The sequence below is a fragment of the Otolemur garnettii genome, unplaced genomic scaffold (genome assembly GCF_000181295.1).
Source record: "Otolemur garnettii isolate 467f Iridium unplaced genomic scaffold, OtoGar3 scaffold00065, whole genome shotgun sequence".
Classification (NCBI taxonomy): Eukaryota; Metazoa; Chordata; class Mammalia; order Primates; family Galagidae; genus Otolemur; species Otolemur garnettii.
Window position 1 is genome coordinate 10383369 of NW_003852460.1, and position 11299 is coordinate 10394667.

Below are 11299 nucleotides of genomic sequence, written 5' to 3' on the forward strand. Positions count from 1 at the left end.
AAAAAAAAAAAGAAATTCAAACAGAAAAGCTTTAGAAGAAACACCTGGAAAAACAGTCCCCTCCACTTTCAAAAAACAGATATGCAGGCCTAATGCAATGGGTAAATTCATTCACGGCCGTTCTCATTTAAATCAATGATTCTCAACCAGTGTGATTTTGCTGCTCAGGGGACATCATTTTGCAATGTCTGAAGATATTTTTGGTTGTCACAACTGGAGTGAGTAGGGGGAGGGGAGGAGAGGGTTGTAATACTAGTGGGTTGAGGCAAGAGATGTTGCTATAAACTCCTACCATGCCAGGCCAGTTCCCATCTCAAAGTGTTCTGGCCCCCAATAATAGTGCCATGGTTGTGAAACCCTATTCTAAATCATTACCCTGTCGGTGAGGTATCTCCAAATCAATTTGGAGTTTGTGATATGCCATTGACCCCAACCCACCCAACTCCAAGGAGGCTTAACATGGTGAACTTTCTCATGACTTGCTCTAGAATACTTTCATTAAGCCTGAGAACCCCACCTGTGCACACTAAACTCCAGCGTGTACCTAGTGAAGGAGCACAGGAAACTCCTTCAGCCCAGATTATGGGTTCCTGGTATAATGAGTACTTTGAATTGAAGGTCCTTAGAGATCAACAGATGCTGGGAGAGACATTTCTTTCACCAAGGAAAACAATCATTTTTCCTCCCCCAGCTCCGGTCTCAATCTGTTTTCCCAAAGCACAGGATAAAGTTATTCTCTGAAGTTATTTATCTGCCTAAAGTCTGACCTGCCAAAGTAAAAAAAAAAAATTACTTCAGGTCCCTTCCCTGAGTTTTCATTACTGAACTCATATAACATGTAGGAAGACTAAAGTCTATTAATAAGGAAAATCTTTTGTCACAAATCATTATCTGCTCTACAGGCCCAACGGATTTTGTTCCAGGCCATTGTATGTTCTTGATCCCCTAAAAATCATTTACTCTCTCCCCCCCAAATCATCCTCACTTCCCCATCTCCCTTTCCCCTAAGAAGTGGGGTATCTAAGTGAAAGAGCTAAGGAAATTTCACCCCAAAATAGGATTCCTTGGTATAAAGAATATTTTCAGTGAAAGGGCCATTTTTGATCAGAAAGCACTGGCCTCTCCTCTGTAAAACCTGAGTAACCTGATTGAGAATCAGAAAAGGGGCTGCTGGACTCCTTATGGAAGAGACTTGGCCCTAAGGTCATTTGAAGCCTGAGACCTGTCTCTCACATTAATCTGCAAATCAATCTGTTTCCACCTATGAACACATTCCCCCAGCAACCACTTGCTGTATGAGAATACTTTCCCCACTCTACCCCCTACCTTCTAAAAGGCATCTTTAAAAGCCACTATCACTGAAACTTTGGGAAATCATTCTGTGGTTCCCCCATGCACATGGTATTTTGAAATAAACCTTTCTCTTTTTAATCTACTATAACTGTGAGTTGATCTTTTCAGCGAACCAACCTAGGGGAAAAGGGCAAGTTTCCCTGAGACTCCCCTTCATAAGCATCTGTACCCTATTGCATGGTGGCACAATCACTCTGATTCTCCCCTGTGCACACGAAGAAATTTGTATTTGTTTTCTGTTACTAAGCTGCCTTTTCTGAGTTGATTTTTCAGCAAAACTTCTGAGGACAAGGGAGAATTTTTCCCTTCACCCTACACTGGCTACTGTATTGTTGATTTTCTCACCAAGTCATGGGTATGTTCATATGTTGAAGTGATCCAGGCTCCTTTTATTTTCTAGCTTCACTGAGATATAATTGACAAATGAAAATTACATATATGCAAGGTACATTATGGGATGCTTTGCTATATGCATACATTGTGAAGTGATTAATGAATTAATGAACACATTCATCACTACATTTAGTCGCCATTTGGGGGGGCCATATGTGTGGCGAGGACACTTAAAGCACACTCTTAACAATTTTCAAGTAAATAAGGCTGTATCATTAGCTGTAGTCACCACCAGGTTGTACATTAAATCATAAGAACTTATTCATCCTCTAACTGAAATTTTGTACCCCCCTGACACAAACATATCCCTGTTTTCCCACCTCCAAGCCCCTCCTTGGCAACCACCATTCTAGTCCCTGCTTCTCTGAGCTCTACTTTTTTAGATTCCACATGTAAGTGAGATTGTAGGTATAAGGGTCACGAGAAACTTGCCCTTTTTCCCCTGAAAGTTTTTTGAAACTCACAATTAAGGCAGATTAATGAGACAAAGGTCTACTTCCAAATACCATGCATATAGTGAGAACCACAAGAATGATTTACCCAGGCTGGGTGTGGTGGCTCACACCTGTAATCTTAGCACTCTGGGAGGTCAAGGCACGTGGATTGCCTGAGCTCACAGGTTCGAGACAAGCATGAGCAAAAGCAAGCTCCTGCCTACTAAAAAGAGAAAAACTGAGGCAAAAGAATCACTTGAGCCCGAGTTGGAGGTTGCTATGAGCTATGACACGACAGCACTCTACCCAGGGTGACAACTTTGAGACTCTGTTCCAAAAAAATAAAAATAAAAAAACAATTACCCTGTGTCTCAGTGATGGTTGCATACCTTTATAGATGCCTTTTTGAAGGGAGGGGGGAGAATGTGGAGTAAGGGTGCAGCAAAAGATTGTTAGGGAGGATGACTAGATGGGGGAAATAGATCGATGTTTGTTTGTTTGAGGCAGAGCCTCAAGCTATCTCCCTGGGGAGAGTGCCATGGTGTCACAGCTCACAGTAACCTCCAACTCCTGGGCTTAAGCCATTCTCTTGCCTCAGCCTCCTGAGTAGCTGGGAGTACAGGTGCCCGCCAAGAGGCACAGCTATTTTTTGGTTGTAGTTATTGTTTGGCAGGCCCTGGCTGAATTCGAACTCTGGTGTCCATGGCTGGCGCCTTAGCCCCTTGAGCTAAGGTGCTGCCCGAAACAGATTGACTTGTAAATTAGTCTGAGAGACAGGTATTGTGTTTTAAATTATTTAGGCCAGCTCTGCTAGCATCAAGAGGGAGGAAAGGAAGTCACTTGCCCCCTTTGATCTTTTGATCAGGTCAGTCCAGGTTTTATTGTAGATAGAGGGAAAGCTTCTTCTAATGCTTTCTGATCATGAATGGCCTTGACTTCAAAATATTTTTTATTCCGAGTAGTCATCATATTTGGGGGTGAAATTTCCTTAGCGCTTTAATAGGGAAGTTTAAATCTTTACCCTGAAGTTTCAATAATTTCAGTCCATACAGGCAAAGCAAACTGACAATAGATTAATAAGAAAAAGGCATACAAATTTTATTGTGTGCATAGGGGTCATACAAAATATACAAATTCAAATGAATGGCCAAATGGCTGATACTTTTATACCATCTTGAGGTTACAGAAAGAATAGGGGCATGGCATAGAGCAAAACAGGTTAATGGTGGCAAAGGAGGTTATGGGAGGGAGAGAAGAAGGGCCTGGGGAAAGGCTTGTTATGCAGATGAAACCTCAAAGTAGCAGCCCTTAGAGAGAATGGATGGTAGCCAGTGGTATAAATCAGTTCCTCTGTTGCAATAAAGGTGTAAGGCTCTCAGACAATCTTTCTTAGTTGGGAGAAGTGGCAGGAAATTTCAAAGAAAGCCTGTTTGCACCTGTTGTTTACTTCACTTTATTTCCTCTACAGATGCAAATCTTCAGGAAAGATACCTTTACAGGGCCCTGTCTGTCCGTAGGCCCTAAGAACAGCCATCTTAAAATATGTCAAAGATGTGTATTTGGGGGTGAAATATTCTATTTTCCTTCTGTTGTACAATATTTAAATCCAGTTTCTTTCACTTAGCATCATGTCCTCAAATTTATTCATAGTTGTCACAGATGGCAGAATTTCTTTCTTTTTTGTGATTGAATAATATTCTATCTCATTTAGACATTTTCTTTATCTGTTTATTTATTGACAGACACTTAGTGTAGTGTTGGGGGCACTAGCAAACCCTTTTCCCGTCCTCTTCTTTCCCTCCTCCTAAGACACAAAGGCAAGCCCCACCCCCCAGAAGTCCTCACCAAAAGACCCTAACCTGACAAGCAAGCTATGGAATGTGCCCACGCCCCATGGCCCCATATGAAAGTGGTCTTTAAGACAGGATTGTAAGAGGGACTTTACCTAACAAATGCAATCAGTGAAACCTGGTTTCTTGTACCCTCAATGAATCACCAACAATAAATTAAAAAAAAAAAGTCTCTAACTGCCCCTGGGCTCTTTCCACTGGTCAGGCAGGTCACCCTCCCCTTCCAATAAGCCTGGACATCTCTGTGGCCTCATCTCTGGATGCCACTATTTACCCTTTCACGCAGATTGTTTCCATATTTTGGCTATTGTGAATAATGCTACAATGAACATGGGGGTGCAGACATCTTTTAGAGACATTGATTTTACTACAAAAGCAGACACATAGGTCAATGGAACAGAATAGAACCCAGAAATAAATTCATGTGTATATATAGTCAGGCAGTCTTTCATAAGGGTGCCAAGATTACACAATGGGGGAAGGAAAGTCTTTAATAAATGATGTTGGGAAAACTGGATCTTCTCAGGCAAAATAATGAAATTGTAACCTTCTCTCACAATGCAAATTCTGACGATTAACTTTGTGAACTTGCCACCATGTGCTTACATTGGCAGCACTATATAAACAACTCAGTAAGGTTCACCTTGGTATATTTTTGTTTCACAGCTGTGTTCATGTCAAGGTATGGCTGTGTCTTGCTGAATGGCATTCATTGTTGTGTGTTTTGTGTCCCACGGATAGAATGTAGCAGCTTGAATTAGAGCAAAGAACGAACATTAAATTTCTTATTAAACTTGGAAAGAGTGGAGGTAAAATTAGGGACATTTTAGTCCAAGTTTATGGGGATAAACTTGGGGATAATGCCATGAAGAAAATGGCAGTATACAAATAGATTAAATGTCATTCTGAGGGAAGAGAAAGTGTCACTGATGAAGAGTGGTCAGGACAGCCAGGAATGAGCAGAACTGATGAAAACATTGCAAAAATTTATGAAATTGTACCTCAAAATCATTGCCTGACTGTGAGAAGCATAGCAGACCAAGTAAATGTTGATAGAAAAACAGAAAAATCTTAACTAAAAATCTTGGCTGACAACTCATGGCTCTTGCATCACAACAATGCATCTGCTCACACAGCACTATCTTTGAGAGAATTTTTAGCCAGTAAACAAATAACTATATTGGAGCACCCTCCCTACTCACCTGATCTGGCCCTGAATGACTTTTTCCTTTACCCAAAGATAAAGGAAATATTGAAAGGAAGACATTTTGATGACATTTAGGACATCAAGGGTAATATAATGACAGCTCTGATGACCATTTGAGAAAAAGAGATTAAAAATTACTTTGAAGTAGGCATTGGGATTGGTACATAGCTTCTCAATGGGAGTACTTTAAAGGTGAGCATAGTGATATTCAGCAATGAGGTATATAGTACTTTCTCTAGGATGTTTGTGAACTTAATTGTTAGACCTTGTACATATGAAAATTAACTTGAAGTGGATTAAAGACTTTAATATAAGGCCTAAACTATAAAATTCGTAGAAGAAAACATAGGGCAAAACCTCATTGATGTTGGTCTTGGCCATGACACATAGAGATTATTAAGGAACAGAGTAATTGTCATAGCTAGATTTGGAAAACAAGAGCCTAGATCTAAAGTTCATGCTTTTAAATGCTAAACCATGCTGCCTCCTCACATCTAGAGACATATTTGGTAATATTTGTGGGTATATTTGAAAAGCCACATGACTGTAGACAAAAGTGAAGAGAGAACAGAGGAAGGAGAGGGCTTGGATAAATTCATTTAAGTACAAGAAGTCCAGTCCAGATACTGCAAAGATACATTTGAAACTTCCCAAATAATATATTTATTTTGAATAGACTCATTTGTGTTCATTATCAGTTGCTAATTATATCCTCAATGGAGCACACCTGAAAGCAAATATTGTACCACACTTAGAAAGGCCATGGTTCTGAATGCACAAATTGATCAGATAATGTATTACACTCCTCAAGTAGCTCAAGCATCAGATCACATTATTCTCAAAAAGAGACATGCTCCCTTTCAAAGAGTGCACTCACAGGCTTTCCTTTATCCCCACTTGGGGAGATGCAAACAGAAAAGCATGAGCATAAAGCTGCTCCATCAGCGATTATAGAACTGCTGTTGCTTTTCTCTCTGGCTTGAACAGAGGTCACCTACACAATATCTTTGGCTTGCCTGAAGCCTTAGAAAGGACATTACTGGAAATTAGCTATCAAAAGCTGACCAAAACACAGACTTCCAGGGTTCTTAGAGTTTATACCAACTATCAAATAGACATTTAGCTGCAGACATGTTAAGGACTCTTGCTCTATTGGTGTGTGTCTTCTTAATCCAGGACCTCATTGCTGTTTAACTTGACTGGCCTATACCAGTTTGTCTGGATCACAGCCTTCAGATAGAAGGCACCTCTCTGGTCTTTTTCCCCATTTTTATTTCCTGCCAAACTACATCTCCAGAATATTGAAGAGTGGAATGGGGAATTAATGAGGTGGCCTTGATGAGCTCAGCAGCTCATCCCTCACAGAGGCCAGGAAATTTGACAAAACTCCCCGTCTTAGCTCAGGCTGTCATAACAGAACATCATGGACTGGGGGAACGTCAGCAACTGAAATCTATTTTCCCGTAGTTTTTGGAGGCTAGAAGTCTGAAATCAGTGTGAAATAATGGTTGAGCTCTGGTGAGGGCTCTTTTTCGGCTTGCTGTGTGCTCACATCACCCTTCCTCAGTGTATGTGCACCAAAAGAGAAAGAAATCTCTCTTTCTCCCTCTTCTTATAAGGCCACTGATCCTATTGGATTAGGACACTACTCTTTTTTTTTTTTTTGAGACAGAGCCTCAAGCTGTCCCCTGGGCAGAGTGCCATGGCATCACAGCTCACAGCAACCTCCAACTCCTGGGCTCAAGCGAGTCTCCTGCCTCCGCCTCCCAAGTAGCTGGGACCACAGGCGCCCGCCACAACGCCTGGCTATTTTTTGGTTGCAGCCATCATTGTTGTTTGGCGGGTCTGGGCTGGATTCGAACCCGCCACCTTAGGTGTATGTGGCTGGCGCCTTAGCCGGTTGAGCTATAGGCGCCGAGCCAGGACACTACTCTTAAGATCTCGTTTAACTTTAATTACACCCCAAAAGCCCTATCTTCAAATATATTATTGGGGGTTTAGACTTCAACATATGGTTGGGGGGACTGACATGAATCATTCCAGATTCTGTGCTGCATCCATTTTCTAAAGTGGACCCAACATCTGTGCCTTTCTCTGTAGAAAAGCTCCCACCCCTACCTCCACAACCCACACATTTGAGATTGCAAACTTGAGACCCATGGACTAAATTCAGCTTTCACAAAGATTTTGTTTAGCCCACAGTTTTTTAAAACAAATTAGAATTGTCAACATTTAAAACTTGGGATATTGTAAATAAACATTTACATTCCTAGCTTCTCTTGAAGAAAGTCTGTAAGAAAATGTGTTTTGTTCTTTGTATTGTCCTTGAAAGCTCAGGGTCATGCTCATGTCTAGGGGCTAACAAAGCAGGATGGGACTTGATGGAATCTACTGGGAGAGCTGGTTTTCTTTCTCCTAGAATTAATTTCACTTCTTCTACCCTTAATTTTTTCTTCCACTTCCATCAAATGATTTCTATCTTGTTGCACGTTATGGATATTTATAATCCACTTTAAAATTGGTAGAGGGGGGCAGCCTTGGTGGCCCATGCCTGTAACCATTGCACTGTGGGAGGCCAAGGCGGGAGGATCACTTGAATTCAGAAGTTTGAGACCAGCCTGAGCAAGACTGAGACCCTGTCTCTAATAAAAATAGAAACAATTAGCCAGGCATCATGGTGGGTGCCTATAGTCCCAGTTACTTGGGAGTCTGAGACAGCCTCTCCTCAGCATCAGCTTCATTCTAAAGCTGGATTTTTCTCATGGTCACTAAATGGCTGCTGGAAGAAATCAGGTCTAGAAGCTTCTTTGGTCATATCAGACAAGAGAGAGAACACAAACATTTCACTCACACAAATCCTGTAAGTCCTTTCTCAATTTACAGAAAACATGTGTCAAGGGCTTGTAGGATTAATAGTGGAGGAGTGATCTCAGGAGCCCAGATGAGGATGTCAAAACAAAATCAAGTTTGTTAGTAAGGAGGAAAAGAGAAATAGACCAGAAACCAATGCTTTGCAAAGCAGCTCAACAGGACGAAATGTAGCACCTTATGCATTTCCACAGGCCCATGAACTGTTTAATGTTCAGATCTGTAAACCTGATAACTGGGCATAAGTAAAATCTAACACTTAGCTCTACCATCTGCTGCTGACATAACAATTTTACACAATACCACAAGTGCCAGATGGAAGCTACACATTAGCCATATCCAAGATGTTTTCTGCTCACAGCATCTATGGAGCAGAAGAAATAGCTTTGGTCCATGCACTGTTGAGTTCACAGTTTTCCAATTATAATTCTGGCCATTTATGGAGAAGAACAACTCTAGAACATTCTAATCACTTGGTGTTTAGAAAGCTGCATACACAGGTGACCCAGAATTTCTATTGTAGGGATAAGAGCAAAACCTGCCCTTTTCCCTTGATCTGGTTCGCTGAAAGATCAACTCAAAATTACGGTAGATTAATAAGAGGAAAGGTTTATTTCCAAATACCATGTGCATGGGGGGAACCACAAGAATGATTACCCAAAGTCTCAGTGATGGTCAGAGACTTTTATAGATGCTTTTTGGAAGGGAGGGGGGGAGGATATGGAAAGTATAGGTGCAATAAGTGGTTGTGGACAAAAACAGATTGATTTGTAGAATTACCTGAGAGACAGGCATTGTGCTTCAAATGACCTTGGGGCTAGGTCTATTAACATGTCAGCAGCCCCTTTTGATTCCCAGTCAGGTTACTCAAGTTTTATGTAGACAGAGGAAAGGCCTCTTCCAATGTTTTCTGATCACAAATGGCCTTTAATTCAAAATATTCTTTATACCAAGGAATCATATTTTGGGGTGAAATTTCCTTAGCTCCTTCACTATCTAGGACAGACTTAGAAGCTACAATTTATTTGGAGCTGGGAGAGGGGAATGGAGAAGAGAAGACAGGTATTTGAAACTATGCTTGCACAACAAAACAGTTGTTTTTAACTTAGAATCTATATTATAATAACAATAGCATCATTTTCTAAACTTTTTTTTCTTTTTTTTTGAGACAGAGTCTCACTCTGTTGCCCAGGCTACAGTGCCATGGCATCAGCCTCGCTCACAGCAACCTCAAACTCCTGGGTTCAAGCGATCCCCCTGCCTCAGTCTCCCAAGTAGCTGGGACTACAGGTACCTACCATGATGCCCAAGGCTAATTTTTTTCTATTTTTATTAGTGACAGGGTCTCTTCCTTGCTCAGGCTGGTCTCGAACTCCTGAGCTCAAGGGATCTTCCTGCCTTGGCCTCCCAGAGTGCTAGAATTACAGGTGAGAGCCACCACGCCCAGCCAATTTTCTAAACATTTAAAAAAAAAATTACTGTAAGATTGAGAAAATATTATGGACAAAGAAGTCAAGTGACAGCTATTGCTATGAAGCAATGTAATGGAAGATGTTCTAAAGGAAATAAGATATTCCTACCGTAAACCCTCCATCAGCTTCAAGACGTCTATAAAGCATAAGCAACAATTTTCCCATTTCTTTTTTTTTTTTTTTTTTGAGACAGAGCCTTAAGCTGTCCCCCTGGGCAGAGTGCCGTGGCATTACAGCTCACAGCAACCTCCAACTCCTGGGCTCAAGCGAGTCTCCTGCCTCCGCCTCCCAAGTAGCTGGGACCACAGGCGCCAGCCACAACACCCGGCTATTTTTTGGTTGCAGCCATCATTGTTGTTTGGCGGGTCCGGGCTGGGGATTCGAACCCGCCACCTTAGGTGTATGTGGCTGGCGCCTTAGCTGGTTGAGCTATAGGCGCCGAGCCAATTTTCCCATTTCTATTATAAGATGTTGTGAACATACACGGGATATAACAGATAGCAACGCGTTGAATGCTGAGATGCATCAGATGCTAACATTTTGATGTCCTGCAGCTATTCTTTCTGATTTATACCTTTCACCTGCTATCCAGGTGACTTCTATCTGGCTTCAGTCATTCACGTGTTTTATACTATTACCACAAATGTGTGCATCCATAATAAGACTCCAGTTTTGAAAATGGCACCCTATGATATATCATTCAGCAGCTTGCCTTTTCATTGGTTGTTTTGATGATTTTTAACCTATGTTGTTCTAGTTTTCTCTTTTGATTACTAGTTGGCATATCCTTGGTTGGTTTCCTGAACCAACCTGAAAACTGGAGAAACTGAGCAACTTTCCATTTATTCACCATTTAAGTTCTCTCTTCTGTCAATTTGCTTCTTCATATATTTTGTCCATTAGGGGTATTTGTCTTTTTCTTGTTGAATTGTAGAAATGTTTGTACCAATGTTTGTTGATTATATGCATTGCAAGTATCTTTTTCCTGCCTGTGGCTTGCTTTGTTAATTTTATTTAAGGTAATGTTTTGTTATATTTAAGTTTGTATTTTTAGTATAGTTATATTTTTCTCTCTTTTCCTTAATTGAAGGTTTTGTTCTCTCTCTCTCTCTTTTTTTTTTTTTTTTTGCAGTTTTTGGCCTGGCTGGGTTTGAACCCGCCACCTCCGGCATATGGAACCAGCACCCTACTCCTTTGAGCCACAGGCGCCTCCTGGGTTTTGTTCTCTTGTATGTGTCTGTGGATGACTTAAGGGAATAAGGGTATTCTCCTTTATTTTCCTCCAGAAGTCAATGTGAAATTTATCTTTGTGAGGTATATGACAGTGGTTTAATTTTCTTTCCAGAAACATGACTAATTTTCTCAGCCTTTTTTGCAGTTTTTGGCCCTGGCCAAGTTTGAACCCACCACCTCAGGTATATGGCGCTGGCACCCTATTCCTTGAGCACAGGCACCGCCCTCCCAGACTTTTTAACAGTCCATACTTCCCCCAGTGATTTGTAAGGCCTTCTACGTCATGCATGGAGTCTGTATATATGCCTAGGTCTGCTTTGTCCATGCACATGTAGTGTGCTGTCTAAATTATTACATCTAGGCTGGGTGCCTATAGCTCAGTGGTTAGAGCACCAGCCCCGTGCACCAGGTTTGGCAGGTTTGAACCCAGCCAGGGCCTGCTTAACAGAAAAAAGAAAGAAAGTAAATTACTCTTTTTTTTTTTTTTTT